The sequence below is a fragment of the Anomalospiza imberbis genome, unplaced genomic scaffold (genome assembly GCF_031753505.1).
Source record: "Anomalospiza imberbis isolate Cuckoo-Finch-1a 21T00152 unplaced genomic scaffold, ASM3175350v1 scaffold_444, whole genome shotgun sequence".
NCBI lineage: Eukaryota > Metazoa > Chordata > Aves > Passeriformes > Viduidae > Anomalospiza > Anomalospiza imberbis.
The window spans coordinates 47823-66439 of NW_027100054.1; the positions used below are offsets into that span (position 1 = coordinate 47823).

The 18617-nt window shown below is 58.3% G+C and overlaps 1 pseudogene; it reads right to left on the reverse strand.

Annotated features, from left to right (window-relative positions):
• Positions 1–1389: 1389 nt before the first annotated feature.
• On the reverse strand, positions 1390–18430 carry LOC137466824 (procollagen galactosyltransferase 1-like; annotated as a pseudogene).
• Between the last annotated feature and the right edge of the window lie 187 nt (positions 18431–18617).

Genomic DNA, 18617 nt, shown 5'->3' on the forward strand with positions numbered 1-18617 from the left:
AAAATATCCCCAAAATAGCCCAAAAATAGCCCGAAATTATCCCTAAAATATCCCAAAATTATCCCCAAATTATCCCAAAAATCCCCCAAATAGCCCTGAAATATCCCCAAAAAAACCCCTGAAAATCCCCCCAAAATATCCCAAAAATTATCCCCAAAATATCCCAAAATTCTCCCCAAAATTATCCCCCAAATATTCCAGAATTGTCCCCAAAAAGAAGCCCAAAAATACCCCACCAAAATTTCCGAAAATCCCCCAAAACCATCCCAAAAAATGCCCCGGAGGAACATTCCAAACCCCCAAAAAAACCCAAAATCCCCCCAAAAAAACCCCCAAAATCGCCCCCAAAAAAAACCCCAAAATCCCCCCAAAAAACCCCCAAATCCCCCCAAAAAAACCCCAAAAAAACCCCAAATCCCCCTCGTGCCTCAGTTTCCGCGGGTGGGGTTTCCCTGCCTCAGTTTCCCTTTCCCTGGGACCCCCAAGTTGGGGATTTTGCGGGCATTTTCCCAACATTCCGAGGGCTCCCTGCCTCAGTTTCCCTTCTCGTTTGGAGCCCGACTTTGGGAATTCCAGTTGGGAATTTTGGGGGGGGGGGGGGGGGGGGGGGGGGGGGGGTGGTGGGGTGTGTTCCCTGCCTCAGTTTCCCTCTCATCCCAAACTCCCAAAATCCCGGAATTTCGAGATGGAAAAAGTGGCCAAAACCCCCCCCCCCCCAAAAAAAAAAAAAAAAAACAACAAACACCGGGATTAAAAATAAAAATAAAAACTTTATTTGGGAATAAAAACCCCCCAAAAATTCGGGGATTTTGGGGCCAGAGCTCCTCGTGCCGGAGCTGGGAAATCCGGGATTTCCGTGGGAATTCTTCCCAAAATTCGGGGATTTTGGGGCCGGAGCTCCTCGTGCCGGGGCTGGGAAATCTGGGATTCCCTCGGGAATTCTTCCCAAAATTCGGGGCCAGAGCTCCTCGTGGTGGGGCTGGGAATTCCGGGATTCCCTCGGGAATTCTTCCCAAAATTCGGGGATTTTGGGGCTGGAGCTCCTCGTGCCGGGGCTGGGAAATCTGGGATTTCCGTGGGAATTCTTCCCAAAATTCGGGGATTTTGGGGTCAGAGCTCCTCGTGGTGGGGCTGGGAATTCCGGGATTCCCATGGGACTTCTTCCCAAAATTCGGGGATTTTGGGGCCGGAGCTCCTCGTGCCGAGGCTGGGAATTCCGGGATTCCCTCGGGAATTCTTCCCAAAATTCGGGGATTTTGGGGTCAGAGCTCCTCCTGCCGGGGCTGGGATTCCGGGATTCCCTCGGGAATTCTTCCCAAATTTCGGGGCCAGAGCTCCTCGTGCCGGGGCTGGGAATTCCGGGATTCCCACAGGAATTCTTCCCAAAATTCGGGGATTTTGGGGTCAGAGCTCCTTGTGCCGGGGCTGGGAATTCGGTATTCCCACGGGAATTCTTCCCAAATTTCGGGGCCAGAGCTCCTCGTGGTGGGGCTGGGAAATCCGGGATTCCCTCGGGAATTCTTCCCAAAATTCGGGGATTTTGGGGCCGGAGCTCCTTGTGCCGGGGCTGGGAAATCCGGGATTCCCTCGGGAATTCTTCCCAAAATTCGGGGATTTTGGGGTCAGAGCTCGTCGCGGCCGTCGCTGTTGTGCCGGGGCTGGGAATTCCGGGATTTCCCGGGGGAATTCCTCCCCATCCCAGATTTCGGGGGGCTCCGGGGGTCTCTCGCTGTCTCTGCCCCCCTGCCGGGGCTGGGAATTCCGGGATTCCCGGGGGAATTCCTCGCCATCCCCGGCTCCGGGGGGCTCCGGGGGGCTCTCGGTGTCGCTGACGTAACCGGGCTCGCCCGTGTAGTGCGTGGGGAAGAGCAGCAGCGGCTCCGCCGAGAAAGCCAAGAGATCCCGCCGGGAAAAGTGCCGGGAGTACTCGGGGCTGGGGGGAAAACGGGGGGGAAGAGGTCAAAATTGGGGGGAAAGGGGAAAAAAAACGGGGGGAAATGGGGAAAAATGGGGGGAAAGGGGAAAAAAAAACGGGGGGAAATGGGGAAAAAATGGGGGGAAAGGGGAAAAAAAACGGGGGGAAATGGGGAAAAAATGGGGGGAAAGGGGAAAAAAACGGGGGGAAATGGGGAAAAAATGGGGGGAAAGGGGAAAAAAACAGGGGGAAATGGGGGAAAAATGGGGGGAAAGGGGAAAAAAATGGGGGGGGGATGGGGGAAAAATGGGGGGAAAGGGGAAAAAACGGGGGGAAATGGGGATAAAACGGAGGAAAAGGGGAAAAAATGGGGGGGAAAATGGAGGAAAATGGAGGAAAAGGGGAAAAAAAATGGGGGGAAAAACAGGGAGGAAATGGGGGGAAAGGGGAAAAACGGGGTGAAAACAGGGAGGAAATGGGGGGAAAGGGGAAAAATGGGGGGAAAACGGGAGGACATGGAGGGAAAGGGGAAAAAAAATGGGGGGAAATTGGGAAAAACGGGGGGGAAATGGGAAAAATGGGGGGGAAAAGGTGAAAATTGGGGAAAGAGGGAGAAAAGGGGGGGGAAATCAGGAAAAATGGGGGGAAAAGGGTGAAAATTGGGGGAAATTGGAGAAATGGGGGAAGAACGGGGGAAAATGGGGAAAGATGGTTGAGAAATGAGGGAAAAAGAGGTGAGAGATCTGGGAGAAGTGCTGGGGGTACTTGGGGGCTGGGGGGAAAAACAGGGAAAAGGTGAAAATTGGGAAAAAAGTGGAAAAACGGCGGGGGAATGGGGAAAAGGGTGGAAATGGGGGGAGAGAGAGGGGGGGGGAAACGGGGAAAAAAAGGGAAAATCAGAGAAAAGTGGTTGAGAAATGATGGAAAAGGAGGTCAGAGATCAGGGAAAAGTGCTGGGGTTCTTGGGGCTGGGGAATAAATGGGGGGAAAAGGTGAAAATTGGAAAAATGGGGAAAAATGGAGGGGAAATTGGGGAAAAATGGGGGGAAAATGGGAACCTGGGGTGGCCGGTCAAACACGAGGGGCAGGAACTCGTCCTGGTCTCTCATATCCCATAGCCCTGATCCCAGAAATCCCAAAAACCCCATGAATCCCTGACCCCAAATCCCATGGATGTGGTACCTGGGGTGCCGGTCGAACACGAGGGGCAGGAACTCGTCCCTGCATCCCATATCCAATATTCCCAATCCCAGAAATCCCATAAATCCGTTAAATCCCATATCCGCTATTCCCAATCCCAGAAATCCCACAAATCCCATATCCGCTATTCCCAATCCAGAAATCCCATAAATCCGTTAAATCCCATATCCACTATTCCCAATCCCACAAATCCCATAAATCCCATATCTATTCCCAATCCCATAAATCCATATCCACTATTCCCAATCCCAGAGATCCCATAAATCCGTTAAATCCCATATCCACTATTCCCAATCCCAGAAATCCCATAAATCCCATATCCGCTATTCCCAATCCCAGAAATCCGTTAAATCCCATATCCGCTATTCCCAATCCCAGAAATCCCATAAATCCGTTAAATCCCATATCCACTCTTCCCAATCCCACAAATCCCATAAATCCCATATCTATTCCAATCCCATAAATCCCATATCCACTATTCCCAATCCCAGAAATCCCATAAATCCGTTAAATCCCATATCCACTATTCCCAATCCCAGAAATCCCATAAATCCCATAAATCCCATATCCAATATTCCCAATCCCAGAAATCCCACAAATCCCACAAATCCCACCAACGTTTGGGGTACCTGGGGTGCCGGTCGAACATGAGGGGCAGGAACTCGTCCCTGTATCCATATCCACTATTCCCAATCCCACAAATCCCATAAATCCCATATCCACTATTCCAAATCCCACAATCCCGTAAATCCCATATCCGCTATTCCCAATCCCAGAAATCCCATAAATCCGTTAAATCCCATATCCGCTATTCCCAATCCCATAATTCCCACAAATCCCATATCCACTATTCCCAATCCCAGAAATCCCACAAATCCCATCAACGTTTGGGGTACCTGGGGTGCCGGTCGAACATGAGGGGCAGGAACTCATCCCTGTATCCCATATCCACTATTCCCAATCCCACAAATCCCATAAATGCCCATATCCGCTATTCCCAATCCCAGAAATCCCACAAATCCCACAAATCCCACAAATCCCACCAACGTTTGGGGTACCTGGGGTGCCGGTCGAACATGAGGGGCAGGAACTCGTCCACCGGGATCATCTTGCCCAGGGGCTCGGCCGCCAGGAGCTTGCGGGCGCCGCGCAGCGACAGCGCGTAGCCAGGCTCCAGTAGGAGTAGCCCGGCCGCAGCAGCTGCCGCACGCCGGGGACGCCGCGCTCCGAGCGCTCCGGCTCCAGCCGCTTCCGGCCCAGGTAGCTGCCAACAGCGGGGTCAGTGGGGTCAGCAATGGGGTCAATGGGGTCATCGGGGTCAATGGGGTCAGTGAGGTCACTGGGGTCAATGGTGTGATCAGGGTCAATGCGTTCATTGGGGTCAATGGGTTCATCGGGGTCAATGGGGTCATCGGGGTCAATGGGGTCAATGGGGTCATCAGGGTCAATGGGGTCACTGGGGTCAATGAGGTCATTGGGGTCAATGGGGTCATTGGGTCAGTGAGGTCACTGGGGTCAGTGGGGTCATAGGGGTCAATGGGGTCAATGGGGTCATCAGGGTCAATGGGGTCACTGGGGTCAATGAGGTCATTGGGGTCAATGGGGTCATTGGGGTCAGTGAGGTCACTGGGGTCAGTGGGGTCATAGGGGTCAATGGGGTCACTGGGGTCAATGAGGTCATCGGGGTCAATGGGGTCATTGGGGTCAGTGAGGTCACTGGGGTCAGTGGGGTCATAGGGGTCATGGGGTCACTGGGGTCAATGGGGTCATCGGGGTCAATGGGGTCAGTGAGGTCACTGGGGTCAATGGGGTCATCAGGGTCAATGGGGTCATCAGGGTCAATGGGATCATTGGTATCAATGGGGTCAATGAGGTCATTGGGGTCATCGGGGTCAATGGGGTCACTGGGGTCAATGAGGTCATTGGGGTCATCGGGGTCAATGGGGTCATTGGGATCATTGGTATCAGTGGGGTCACTGGGGTCAATGAGGTCATTAGGGTCAATGGGGTCACTGGGGTCAGTGAGGTCAATGGGGTCAATGAGGTCAATGGGATCAATGAGGTCATTGGGATCAATGAGGTCATTGGGTCAATGAGGTCATTGGGGTCAATGGGGTCAGTGGGATCGGCGAGATGAATGAAATCAATGGGGTCAGTGGGGTCAATGAGGTCAATGGGATGAATGAAATCAATGAGGTCAATGGGGTCATCGGGGTCAGTGAGGTCAGTGGGATCAATGGGGTCAATGGGATCAATGGGGTCCCTGGGATCATTGGGGTCAATGGGGTCAGTGGGATCGGCGAGATGAATGAAATCAGTGGGGTCAGTGGGGTCAATGAGGTCAATGGAGTCATCGGGGTCAATGGGGTCAATGGGGTCACTGGGTCAATGAGGTCATTGGGGTCAATGGGGTCATTGGGATCAATGGGGTCAATGAGGTCATTGGGGTCAATGGGGTCAGTGGGATCGGTGAGATGAATGAAATCAATGGGGTCAGTGGGGTCAATGAGGTCAATGGATGAATGAAATCAATGAGGTCAATGGGATGAAATCAGTGGGGTCAATGGGGTCATTGGGATCATTGGGGTCAATGGGGTCAGTGGGATCGGCGAGATGAATGAAATCAATGGGGTCAGTGGGGTCAATGAGGTCAGTGGGATGAATAAAATCAATGAGGTCAATGGGGTCATCGGGGTCAGTGAGGTCAGTGGGATCAATGGGGTCAATGGGATCAATGGGGTCCCTGGGATCATTGGGGTCAATGGGGTCAGTGGGATCGGCGAGATGAATGAAATCAATGGGGTCAGTGGGGTCAATGAGGTCAATGGGATGAATGAAATCAATGAGGTCAATGGGATGAAATCAAAATGGGGTCAATGAGGTCAATGGGGTCATTGGGATCAATGAGATCACTGGGTTCATTGGTGTCAATGGGGTCAGCAATGGGGCATCGGGGTCAATGGGGTCTGCAATGGGATTGGGGGCCATCAGGATCAATGAGGTCAATGGGGTCAATGGGCTCAATGGGATCGTTGGTATCAATGGGGTCACTGGGTCAATGAGATCAATGGGATCATCGAGGTGAATGGGATCAATAGGGTCAATGGGATCATTGGTATCAATAGGATCATTGGGATCAATGGGGGACGATGGGGTCATCGGGGTCAGTGAGGTCATTGGGGTCAATGGGGTCAATGAGGTCAATGGGTTCAATGGGGTCAGTGAGGTCAATGGGGTCAATGGGGTCATTGGGGTCAATGGGTTCAATGGGATCCAAGAGGCCTCAGGAAATGAGGAGCAGTGGGATGAGGATGATGAGGATAATGAGAGGTTGAAGGCTCACACAAGGTCCCCAGGGGACTGGGATGAGTTTTGGGATGAGGATGAGATGAGGAGGACGGGACGAAGGCTCACACAAGGTCCAAGGGGACTGGGATGAGTTTTGGGATGAGGATGAGGAGGACGGGGATGAAGGCTTACATGAGGTCCAAGGGGACTGGGATGAGTTTTGGGATGCGGATGAGGATGAGGACGAAGGCTCACATGAGGTCCCAGGGGAGTGGATGAGTTTTGGGATGAGGATGAGGATGAGGAGGACGGGATGAAGGCTCACATGAGGTCCCAGTCGATGGCCGCCTCCTCCAGCTGCTCCATCAGCTCTTCCAGGCGGCTGCGGAAGAAAACCTCGAAGCGCAGATCGTCCTCGAACACCAGCGAGCGCTGCAGGCCCCGCGCCGAAATCTGGGAATGACCGGAGTGCCGGGAATGCCGGGATTTGGGACGGACCCCGGGAATGCCGGGGGATTTCGGGATTTGGGACGGAAACCGGGAATGCCGGATTTGGGATGGAAAACTGGGAATGCAGGAATTGGGACGGACCCCGGGAATGCCGGGAATGCTGGGATTTGGGACGGACCCCGGGAATGCGGGGATTCCGGATTTGGGACGGAAACCGGGAATGCCGGGAATGCTGGGATTTGGGACGGACCCCGGGAATGCCGGGGATTTCGGGATTTGGGACGGAAACCGGGAATGCCGGGATTTGGGACGGAAACTGGGAATGCCAGGAATTGGGACGGACCCCGGGAATGCCGGGAATGCTGGGATTTGGGACGGACCCCGGAATGCCGGGGATTCCGGGATTTGGGACGGAAACCGGGAATGCCGGGAATGCTGGATTTGGGACGGACCCCGGGAATGCCGGAATGCTGGGATTTGGGACGGACCCCCGGGAATGCCGGGGATTTCGGATTTGGGATGGAAACCGGGAATGCCGGGAATGCCGGGATTTGGGATGGAAACTGGGAATGGGGTCATTGGGGTCAATGGGACCAATGTGGTCAATGGGATCAATGGGATCACTGGGATCAATGGGATCATTGGAATCACTGGGATTTGGATCATTACAGACCCCCCCAGATTCCCATCCCAAATTCCCGAATTCCCGAATTTCCTTCCTCACTTCCTGCCAGACCCAGAAGTGCCTGAGGTAGCAGCAGCTCCTTTGGAATTCCCAGGATCTCCCCAAATCCCCTGGACCCTCTGGATCCTTCCAGACCCCCCAGATTCCACAATTCCCACCCAAATTCCCGAATTTCCGGCTGCTCACCTCCTGCCAGACCCGGAAGTGGCTGAGGAAGCAGCCGACCTCGCCGCGGGTCAGGGGTCTCCCGTGGAAGGGATCCCGATATCCCGGCAGCATCCGCACCCCCAGCGCCTCCACCTGGCTGCTGTTTAGGGCCCTGCGGAGCCCGGAACGTTCCAGAAGGGAATTCTGTCGGGATTCGGGTCGGGGGCAATCCCGGGAATTCCCCACCCCTCCCGGGGCTCACCGGCCGTCCACGGCCTCCACCAGTTTGGGGGAGATTCCCAGTTCCTGCAGCGTGCGGAGCATCCGCGCCCGGCGGTCCGAGCGGCGCCGCAGGTTGATCAGGAACACCTGGGAACGGGGAAAATCCAGGGGAAGCGGGAAATCTGGGGGGATTCACCCGAAATCCAGGGGGGAAATGGGGAAATTCACCCTGAAATTAGGGAAAATGGGGAAATCTGGGGGGATTCACCCAAAATCCAGGGGGAAATGGGGAAATTCACCCTGAAATTCAGGGAAAATGGGGAAATCTGGGGGGATTCACCCAAAATCCAGGGGGGAAATGGGGAAATTCACCCTGAAATTCAGGGAAAATGGGGAAATCTGGGGGGATTCACCCAAAATCCAGGGGAAGAATGGGGAAATTCACCCTGAAATTCAGGGAAAATGGGGAAATCTGGGGGATTCACCCAAAATCCAGGGGGAAATGGGGAAATCAGGGGGGTTTCACCTGAAATCCGGGGGAAATCTGGGGGGATTCACCCGAAATTCAGGGGGAAATCTGAGGGGAATCACCCAAAATCCAAGGGGAAATCTGGGGGATTCACCAAAATCCAGGGGGAAATGGGGAAATTCACCCTGAAATTCACGGAAAAATAGGGAAATCTGAGGGGATTCACCCAAAATCCAAGGGAAATCTGGGGGGTTAATCCAAAATCCAGGGGGAAATGGGGAAATCTGGGGGGATTCACCCAAAATCCAGGGGGAAATGGGGAAATCTGGGGGATTCACCCAAAATCCAGGGGGAAATGGGGAAATTCACCCCAAAATCCAGATTAGAATGGATAATCTGCCCCAAATCCAGGGGGATCCAGATGGGAACAAGAAACTCCCCGTGAAATCCAGAGGAAAAGGTGAAAGACCACTCAAAAGGGCAGAAAATCACCCAAAAGCCAGGGAAAAAGTGGGAAAAGAAACCAAAAATCTAAAAAAATGGACATGAATAACAGAAAATCCAAAGGAAAAAGGAGGGAAACAACCCAAAATCCAGAGAAAAAAGAGAAAATTATTAAAAAACCAGAAATAAAGGAGGAAAACCACCCAAAATACAGAAAAAAAATGGAGGAAACGACCCAAAATCCCAAAGAAAAGAAGGAAAATGATGCAAAATCCCAAAGAATAGGTGGGGAAAGGCCGGAAATCCCGAGGGGGAGGCCGGAATTCCGAGGGAGGGGCTCCCACCTCGTCGAATCCCAGCTTGTCCAGGACCTTGGGAGGGACCCACACGTGGGGGGAGGGCTCAGCCGGAGGGAGCTTCACTGCGGGAATGGGAGAATCCCGTGGGAACGGGCCCCAAATCCCATGGGAACGGGCCCTAAATCCCATGGGAATGGGCCCTAAATCCCATGGGAACAAACCTTAAATCCCATGGGAATGGGCCCTGAATCCCATTGGAATGGGCTCTAAATCCCATGGGAACGGGCCCTAAATCCCATGGGAATGGGCCCCAAATCCCATGGGAATGGGCCCTAAATCCCATGGGAACAAACTTTAAATCCCATGGGAATGGGCCCTGAATCCCATTGGAATGGGCTCTAAATCCCATGGGAACAGGCCCTAAATCCCATGGGAACAGGCCCTAAATCCCATGGGAATGGGCCCCAAATCCCATGGGAACGGACCCTAAATCCCATGGGAACGGGCCCCAAATCCCATGGGAACGGGCCCCAAATCCCATGGGAATGGGTCCTAAATCCCATGGGAACAAACCTTAAATCCCATGGGAATGGGCCCTAAATCCCATGGGAACGGGCCCCAAATCCCTCCCACAATCCCAAGGCCCGGGATTCTTTGGAATAATCCCAAATCCCCGGATCCTTTGGGATCCTTTGGGATCCTTCCCTCCCCCACAATCCCAAGGCCCTGGATCCCTTGGGCCGACCCCGAGGCCCCGGATCCCACGGGATCCCTCGGGATCTCACCCATGATCTCCAGCTGGACGTGCAGGAAGTTCTCGGCCTCGTCCCGCAGGGAGCTCTGGGAGCGCAGCGGCACCGGCAGGAACCCAAACTGCTCCCGGTTGGTCACGAACATCTGCACCCCTGGAACGGGATCGGGAACGCTGGGATTGGGAACGAGATCAGGGATCAGGGACAATGGGATCGGGAATGGGATTGGGATCAGGGTTGGATCAGGGATAATGGGGTTGGGATCGGGAATGGGATCAGGCAGTTCTGTCAGGAACCCGAACTGCTCCCGGGTGGTCACGAACATCTGCACCCCTGGAATGTTGGGAATGTTGGGATCGGGAATGGGGGCAGAGCGGGATCAGGATGGGGGAGTCACTCCCACGTTGGGATCACCCAAAGTCGATCTCAAATCCCACCCAGTTCCAATCCCAACCCAACCCAACCAAACCCAACCCAACTCAACCCAACCAAACCCAACCAATCCCAACTCAACCCATCCCAACCCAACCCAACTCAACCCATCCCAACCCAACCCAACTCAACCCAACCAAACCCAACCCAACTCAACCCAACCCAACTCAACCCAACCCAACTCAACCCAAACCAAGGCCATCCCAATCCCAAACCCAACCCAACCCAACCCCAACGATCCCATGCTGATCTGCATTGGCGTGCCAGCAGATGGCAGTGAAGACGATGATGTCATCCCAACCCAACCCAACCCAATCCCAACCCAATCCCAAACCCAACCCAACCCAATCCCAACGATCCCGTGCCAATCCACACCAGCGTGCCGGCAGGTGGCAGCGAAGATGATGACGTCATCCCAATCCAACCCAACCCAATCCCAACCCCATCCCAACCGAACCCAGCCCAATCCCAAACCCAACCCCAACCAACCCATCCCAACCCCAACAATCCCATGTTGATCTGCACCGGTGTGCCGGCAAGCGGCGGCGAAGACAATGATGTCATCCCAACCCCATCCCAACTCAACCCAACCCAACACGATCCAACCCCACCCCACCCAACCCAACCCAACCCAATCCCAACAATCCCATGCCGATCTGCACCGGTGTGCTGGCAAGCGGCGGCGAAGATCATGATGTCATCCCAACCCAACCCAATCCCAACGATCCCATGCCGATGCGCACCGGCGTGCCGGCAGGCGGCAACGAAGATCATGGTATCATCCCAACCAAACCCAACCAAACCCAGCCCAACCCAACCAAACCCAACCCAATCCAACCCAACTCCAACGATCCCGTGTTGCCGCGCACCGGCGTGCCGGCAGGCGGCGGCAAAGACGATGATGTCGTCGAAGGCGCCGCTGTAGCCGGGCGGCGGCGGGTGGAAGGCCAGGCTCCGCGAGCGCTCGCGGCGCAGGTCCAGCAGGAACGTGGAGTGAACCATTGGCACCGCGAAGCAGCCCCGGCGCTCCCGGCGCCGGATCGGCAGGTAGGCGGGGGTGCGGCGGTAATAGCCCTGGGAATGGGGAGTGGCCACTGGGAATGGGGGAGTGACCACTGGGAATGGGGAGTGACCACTGGGAATGGGGGAGTGGCCACTGGGAATGGGGAGTGACCACTGGGAATGGGGGATTGGGCACTGGGAATGGGGAGTGACCACTGGGAATGGGGAGTTACCACTGGGAATGGGGGAGTGGCCACTGGGAATGGGGAGTGACCACTGGGAATGGCGGAATGGCCACTGGGAATGGGGAGTGACCACTGGGAATGGAGGAATGGCCACTGGGAATGGGGGAGTGGCCACTGGGAATGGGGGAGTGGCCACTGGGAATGGGGAAGTGACCACTGGGAATGGCCACTGGGAAAGGGGGAGTGGGCACTGGGAATGGGGTAATGGCCACTGGGAATGGGGAGTGACCACTGGGAATGGGGGAGTGGCCACTGGGAATGGGGTAATGGCCACTGGGAATGGGGAGTGACCACTGGGAATGGGGGAGTGACTACTGGGAATAGCCACTGGGAAAGGGGGAGTGGGCACTGGGAATGGGGGAGTGGCCACTGGGAATGGCAACTGGGAATGGGGGAGCGACCACTGGGAATGGAGGAATGGCCACTGGGAATAGCCACTGGGAATGGGGAAGTGGCCACTGGGAATGGGGAGTGACCACTGGGAATGACCTCTGGGAATGCAGGAATGACCACACCCTCACCTGTCCCTGCCCTCACCTGTCCCCACCCTCACCTGTGCCACACCCTCACCTGGCCCCACCCTCACCGGGCCCCGCCCTCACCGGGCCCCGCCCTCACCTGGGGGGTGATGCCGCACCAGAAGTTGGAGTAGGCCGCGCGCGAGTCGAGCATCGGCGCCACCACGGTTCTGTTCTCGGCCACCAGCACGGCCAGCGTGTCGGGGTTCACCAGGACATTGTCCGCGTCCAGGAACTGGGGACAGGCACACACCTGGGTCACACCTGAGACACCTGTGTCACACCTAGGGCACACCTGGGGACACCTGGGTCACGTGTGTCACACCTGGGACACCCCCAGCGTGTCGGGGTTCACCAGGACATTGTCCGCGTCCAGGAACTGGGGACAGGCACACACCTGGGTCACACCTGGGTCACACCTGAGACACCTGTGTCACACCTGGGTCACCTGTGTCACACCTGGGACACCTGGGACACCCCCAGCGTGTCGGGGTTCATCAGGACATTGTCCGCGTCCAGGAACTGGGGACAGGCACACACTGGGTCACACCTGGGGCACACCTGAGACACCTGTGTCACACCTAGGGCACACCTGGGGACACCTGGGTCACCTGTGTCACACCTGGGACACCCCCAGTGTGTTGGGGTTCACCTGGACATTGTCCACATCCAGGAACTGGGGACAGGCACACACCTGGGTCACACCTGGGGCACACCTGTGTCACACCTGGGTCACCCCCAGCGTGTCGGGGTTCACCAGGACATTGTCCGCATCCAGGAACTGGGGACAGGCACACACCTGGGTCACACCTGGGTCACACCTGAGACACCTGGGTCACACCTGGGTCACCTGTGTCACACCTAGGGCACACCTGGGGACACCTGGGTCACGTGTGTCACACCTGGGACACCCCCAGTGTGTTGGGGTTCACCTGGACACTGTCTGCATCCAGGAACTGGGGACAGGCACACACCTGGGTCACACCTGAGACACCTGGGGCACACCTGTGTCACACCTAGGGCACACCTGGGGACACCTGGGTCACCTGTGTCACACCTGGGACACCCCCAGTGTGTCGGGGTTCACCAGGACATTGTCCGCATCCAGGAACTGGGGAGAGGCACACACTGGGTCACACCTGGGGCACACCTGGGACACCTGGGGACACCTGTGTCACACCTAGGGCACACCTGGGGACACCTGGGTCACGTGTGTCACACCTGGGACACCCCCAGCGTGTCGGGGTTCACCAGGACATTGTCCGCGTCCAGGAACTGGGGACAGGCACACACCTGGGTCACACCTGGGTCACACCTGAGACACCTGGGGACACCTGGGTCACACCTAGGGCACACCTGGGGACACCTGGGTCACCTGTGTCACACCTGGGGACACCCCCAGTGTGTTGGGGTTCACCTGGACATTGTCCACGTCCAGGAACTGGGGACAGGCACACACTGGGTCACACCTGGGGCACACCTGAGACACCTGGGGCACACCTGGGTCACCTGAGACACACCTGTGTCACACCTGAGACACCTGGGGCACACCTGGGTCACCTGAGACACACCTGTGTCACACCTGAGACACCTGGGTCACACCTGGGTCACCTGGGACACACCTGAGACACCTGGGTCACACCTGGGGACACACCTAGGGCACTCCTGGATCACCTGGGTCACACCTGTGTCACACCTGGGTCACACCTGGGACACACCTGTGTCACACCTGAGACACCTGGGTCACACCTGGGGACACACCTAGGGCACTCCTGGGTCACACCTGTGTCACCTGGGACACACTTGAGACACACATAGGTCACACCTGGGCCACACCTCTGTCACCTGGGGCACACCTGGGGCACACCTGAGACATCCCAGGGACCCCTCCCCAAATTCAGGACCCCCCCCCCAAATCAGACACAGCCACACCCATCCCTGGGTGCCCCCTGTGTCCCCCACCCAGGGCTGGCTTTGCCCCCTCTGCGGGGGGCTCTAATCCCCACTGTGGGGCTCAGGGACCCTCGGGGACTCCCTGGGGACCCCTCCCCGAATTGGGGACCCCTCCCCGAATTGGGGTCCCCCCGTACCAGCAGGTAATCGGCCCACATGGCCCGGGCGGCCTCCAGGGCCTCCTGGCGCAGCCTCATCACGTGCTCGTAGCGGGCAGGGCTCCAGTGCTTGGGCCCCTCCTCGTCGGGGAACGACCTGGGGGGCACCGGGGGGGGCACCTCAGACACCCCAAATTCTGGGGAGACACCCCCCAAAATCCTAGGGAGCCCCCCCAAAATCTGGGGACCCACAGGGACCCTCAAAAGCTGGGGACAGGCCCAAAGTCTGGGGACTCCTCCCCCCAAATTCGGGTCCCTCCTCGTTGGGGAACGACCTGGGGGGCACCTGAGACACCCCCCAAATTCCGGGGAGACCCCCCTGAAATCCTAGGGAGCCCCCCAAAATCTGGGGACCCACAGGGACCGTCAAAAGCTGGGAAATCCCCAAAATTTGGGTCCCTCCTCATTGGGGAATGACCTGGGGAGCACCAGGGGGGGCTACCTGAGACACCCCCAATTCCAGGGAGACCCCCCCCCAAAATCCTAGGTAGCTCTCCAAAATCTGGGGACCCACAGGGACCCTCAAAACCTGGGGACTCCTCACTGGGGAAGGACCTGGGGGGCATCAGGGGCACCTGAGACCCCCCGGGACACCCCCAAATTCTTGGGAGACCCCAAAACACCGCCAGGACACCCCAAAATTCGTTCTGAGACCCCCAGGACCCCCAAAACACACCCCAGGATCCCTCCTGGTGCCTCCCCTCCCGAAAGTGACCAAGCCCCCAATGCAAGGGGACCCCCAGGACCCCTCCAAACATCCCAGGAACCCCCAAATTTCTCCTGAGCCCCCCCCCCCCCCCAAAACCCCCTCAAATCCCCCAAACTCCCCCCCGAACCCCCCTCAAGCCCCTGCCCAGAATGACCAATCCCCCCCAAAAACCCCCAAATTCCTCCTTGAACACCCCCAGACCCCCCCCAAAATCCAGCAGGAACCCCAAAAACGTGTCGGAGCTCCCCAAAAACGTGTCGGAGCTCCCCAAAATGCGTCCGAGGACCCCCAGACCCACGTGGGCTCCTCCTGGTGCCTCCAGAGCACGCGGTGGTAGCGGCCCCGCACGCGGCCCAGCCACTCGGCCAGCAGCGCCGAGGTGTTGTCCACGCTGTGGTCAGCGGCCACCCTGAGGGGACACGGGGACACCCGGGTGTCACACGGGGTCACTCGGGGTCACAGCAGTGACACAGTGTCACACACACACAGGACAGTGTCACACAAAGGGTCAGTGTCACACACAGACCCAGGAGTGTCCACGCTGTGGTCAGCGGCCACCCTGAGGGGACACGGGGACAGCCGGGTGTCACTCGGGGTCACTCGGGGTCACAGCAGTGACACAGTGTCACACACACACAGGACAGTGTCACACAAAGGGTCAGTGTCACACACAGACCCAGGAGTGTCCACGCTGTGGTCAGCGGCCACCCTGAGGGGACACGGGGACACCCGGGTGTCACTCGGGGTCACACGGGGTCACACGAGGTCAAACGGGGTCACAGCAGTGACACAGTGTCACACACACACATGGGGACAGTGTCACACACAGACCAAGGGGTGTCCACGCTGTGGTCAGCGGCCACCCTGAGGGGACACGGGGACACCCCGGTGTCACTCGGGGTCACATGGGGTCACACAGGGTCACTCGGGGTCACAGCAGTGACACAGTGTCACACAAAGGGTCAGTGTCACACACGGGGACAGTGTCACACACAGACGCAGGAGTGTCCACGCTGTGGTCAGCGGCCACCCTGAGGGGACACCCGGGTGTCACACGGGGTCACTCGGGGTCACAGCAGTGACACAGTGTCACACACACATGGGGACAGTGTCACACACAGGGTCAGTGTCACACACAGACCCAGGGGTGTCCACGCTGTGGTCAGCGGCCACCCTGAGGGGACACGGGGACACCCGGGTGTCACATGGGGTCACATGGGGTCACTCGGGGTCACACGGGGTCACTCGGGGTCACAGCAGTGACACAGTGTCACACACACGGGGACAGTGTCACACACAGGACGGTGTCACACACAGACCCAGGGGTGTCCACGCTGTGGTCAGCGGCCACCCTGAGGGGACACGGGGACACCCGGGTGTCACTCGGGGTCACACGGGGTCACAGCAGTGACACAGTGTCACACACACACATGGGGACAGTGTCACACACAGACCAAGGGGTGTCCACGCTGTGGTCAGCGGCCACCCTGAGGGGACACGGGGACACCCGGGTGTCACTCGGGGTCACACAGGGTCACCCGGGGTCACAGCAGTGACACAGTGTCACACACACGGGGACAGTGTCACACAAGGGACGGTGTCACACACAGACCCAGAGGTGTCCACGCTGTGGTCAGCGGCCACCCTGAGAGGACACAGGGACACCCGGGTGTCACTCGGGGTCACTCGGGGTCACACGAGGTCAAACGGGGTCACAGCAGTGACACAGTGTCACACACACGGGGACAGTGTCACACACGGGGACAGTGTCACACACAGACCCAGGGGTGTCCACGCTGTGGTCAGCGGCCACCCTGAGGGGACACGGGGACACCCGGGTGTCACTCGGGGTCACACGGGGTCACACAGGGTCACTCGGGGTCACAGCAGTGACACAGAGTCACACACGGGGACAGTGTCACACACAGGGTCAGTGTCACACACAGACCCAGGAGTGTCCACGCTGTGGTCAGCGGCCACCCTGAGGGGACACGGGGACACCTGGGTGTCACACGGGGTCACTCGGGGTCACACGGGGTCACACGGGGTCACAGGGGGTCACAGCAGTGACACAGTGTCACACACATGGGGACAGTGTCACACACATGGGGACAGTGTCACACACAGACCCAGGAGTGTCCACGCTGTGGTCAGCGGCCACCCTGAGGGGACACGGGGACACCCGGGTGTCACTCAGGGTCACACGGGGTCACACAGGGTCACACGGGGTCACAGCAGTGACACAGTGTCACACACGGGGACAGTGTCACACACAGGGTCAGTGTCACACACAGACCCAGGGGTGTCCATGCTGTGGTCAGCGGCCACCCTGAGGGGACACGGGGACACCCGGGTGTCACTCGGGGTCACACGGGGTCACTCGGGGTCACAGCAGTGACACAGTGTCACACACACAGGACAGTGTCACACACACATGGGGACAGTGTCACACACAGGACGGTGTCACACAGGGTCACACAGGGAGCCCCTCCCTGAGTGTTCCCCACACTCCCCTCACTCACACAGGTCCCCACAATGTCCCCAATGTCCCCAGTGACCCCAATGTCCCCAGTGTCCCCAGTGACCCCAGTGTCCACCAGTGACCCCAGTGTCCACCAGTGACCCCAGTGTCCCCAGTGTCCCCACGCCCCCCCAATGTCCCCAAACCCCCCAATGTCCCCAGTGTCCCCACACCCCCCAATGTCCCCAGTGTCCCCAGTGACCCCAATGTCCCCAGTGTCCCCAATGTCCCCAGTGTCCCCAGTGACCCCAGTGTCCCCAATGTCCACCAGTGTCCCCAGTGTCCCCAATGTCCCCAGTGTCCACCAGTGTCCACCAGTGACCCCACACCCCCCAGTGTCCCCAGTGTCCCCACACCCCCCAGTGTCCCCAGTGTCCCCACGCCCCCCAATGTCCCCAGTGACCCTAATGTCCCCAATGTCCCCAGTGTCCACCAGTGTCCACCAGTGTCCCCAGTGACCCCAATGTCCCCAGTGTCCCCAATGTCCCCAGTGTCCCCACGCCCCCCAATGTCCCCAGTGTCCCCAATGTCCACCAGTGTCCCCAGTGACCCCAATGTCCACCAGTGTCCCCAGTGTCCCCAATGTCCCCAATGTCCCCAGTGTCCCCACGCCCCCCAATGTCCCCAAACCCCCCAATGTCCCCAGTGTCCCCACGCCCCCCCAATGTCCCCAAGCCCCCCAATGTCCCCAGTGTCCCCACGCCCCCCAGTGTCCCCAGTCCCACCAGAGCGCCATCCTATCCTTGGGGTGCCGCAGCCTCTCGAGCCCGCCCAGCACCAGCGGCAGCGCGTGGGCCGCGTTCCGCGCCAGCAGCGCCACGGCCACGCGCGGCGGCCGCACCGGCGACTCCGGGTTCCAGCGCTCCTCGGGGAAATACGCGGCGGCCGGGCCGGGCCCGAGCCCCGCGCGGAGCCGCCCGGAGGAGCCGCCCGGGCCCCGGCCCGGCCCCGCCAGCAGCAGCAGCAGCAGCAGCGGCAGCAGCAGCGGCCACGGCCGCGCCGCCATCTTGGGCCGCCCTCACGGCAGGCCACGCCCTTCTCCCTCAGGCGCCTCACGCTGGGCACGCCCCCGCGCGCGCTGATTGGTCAATCCGCGATGTGACCACGCCCATGATGGCCATATATGGGGGCGGCCGTGAAGCCGCGCCCGTGCTGGTGCCACATATGGGGATTGCGCGTGGCCACGCCCACTAGGAGGGTGTGGCGAT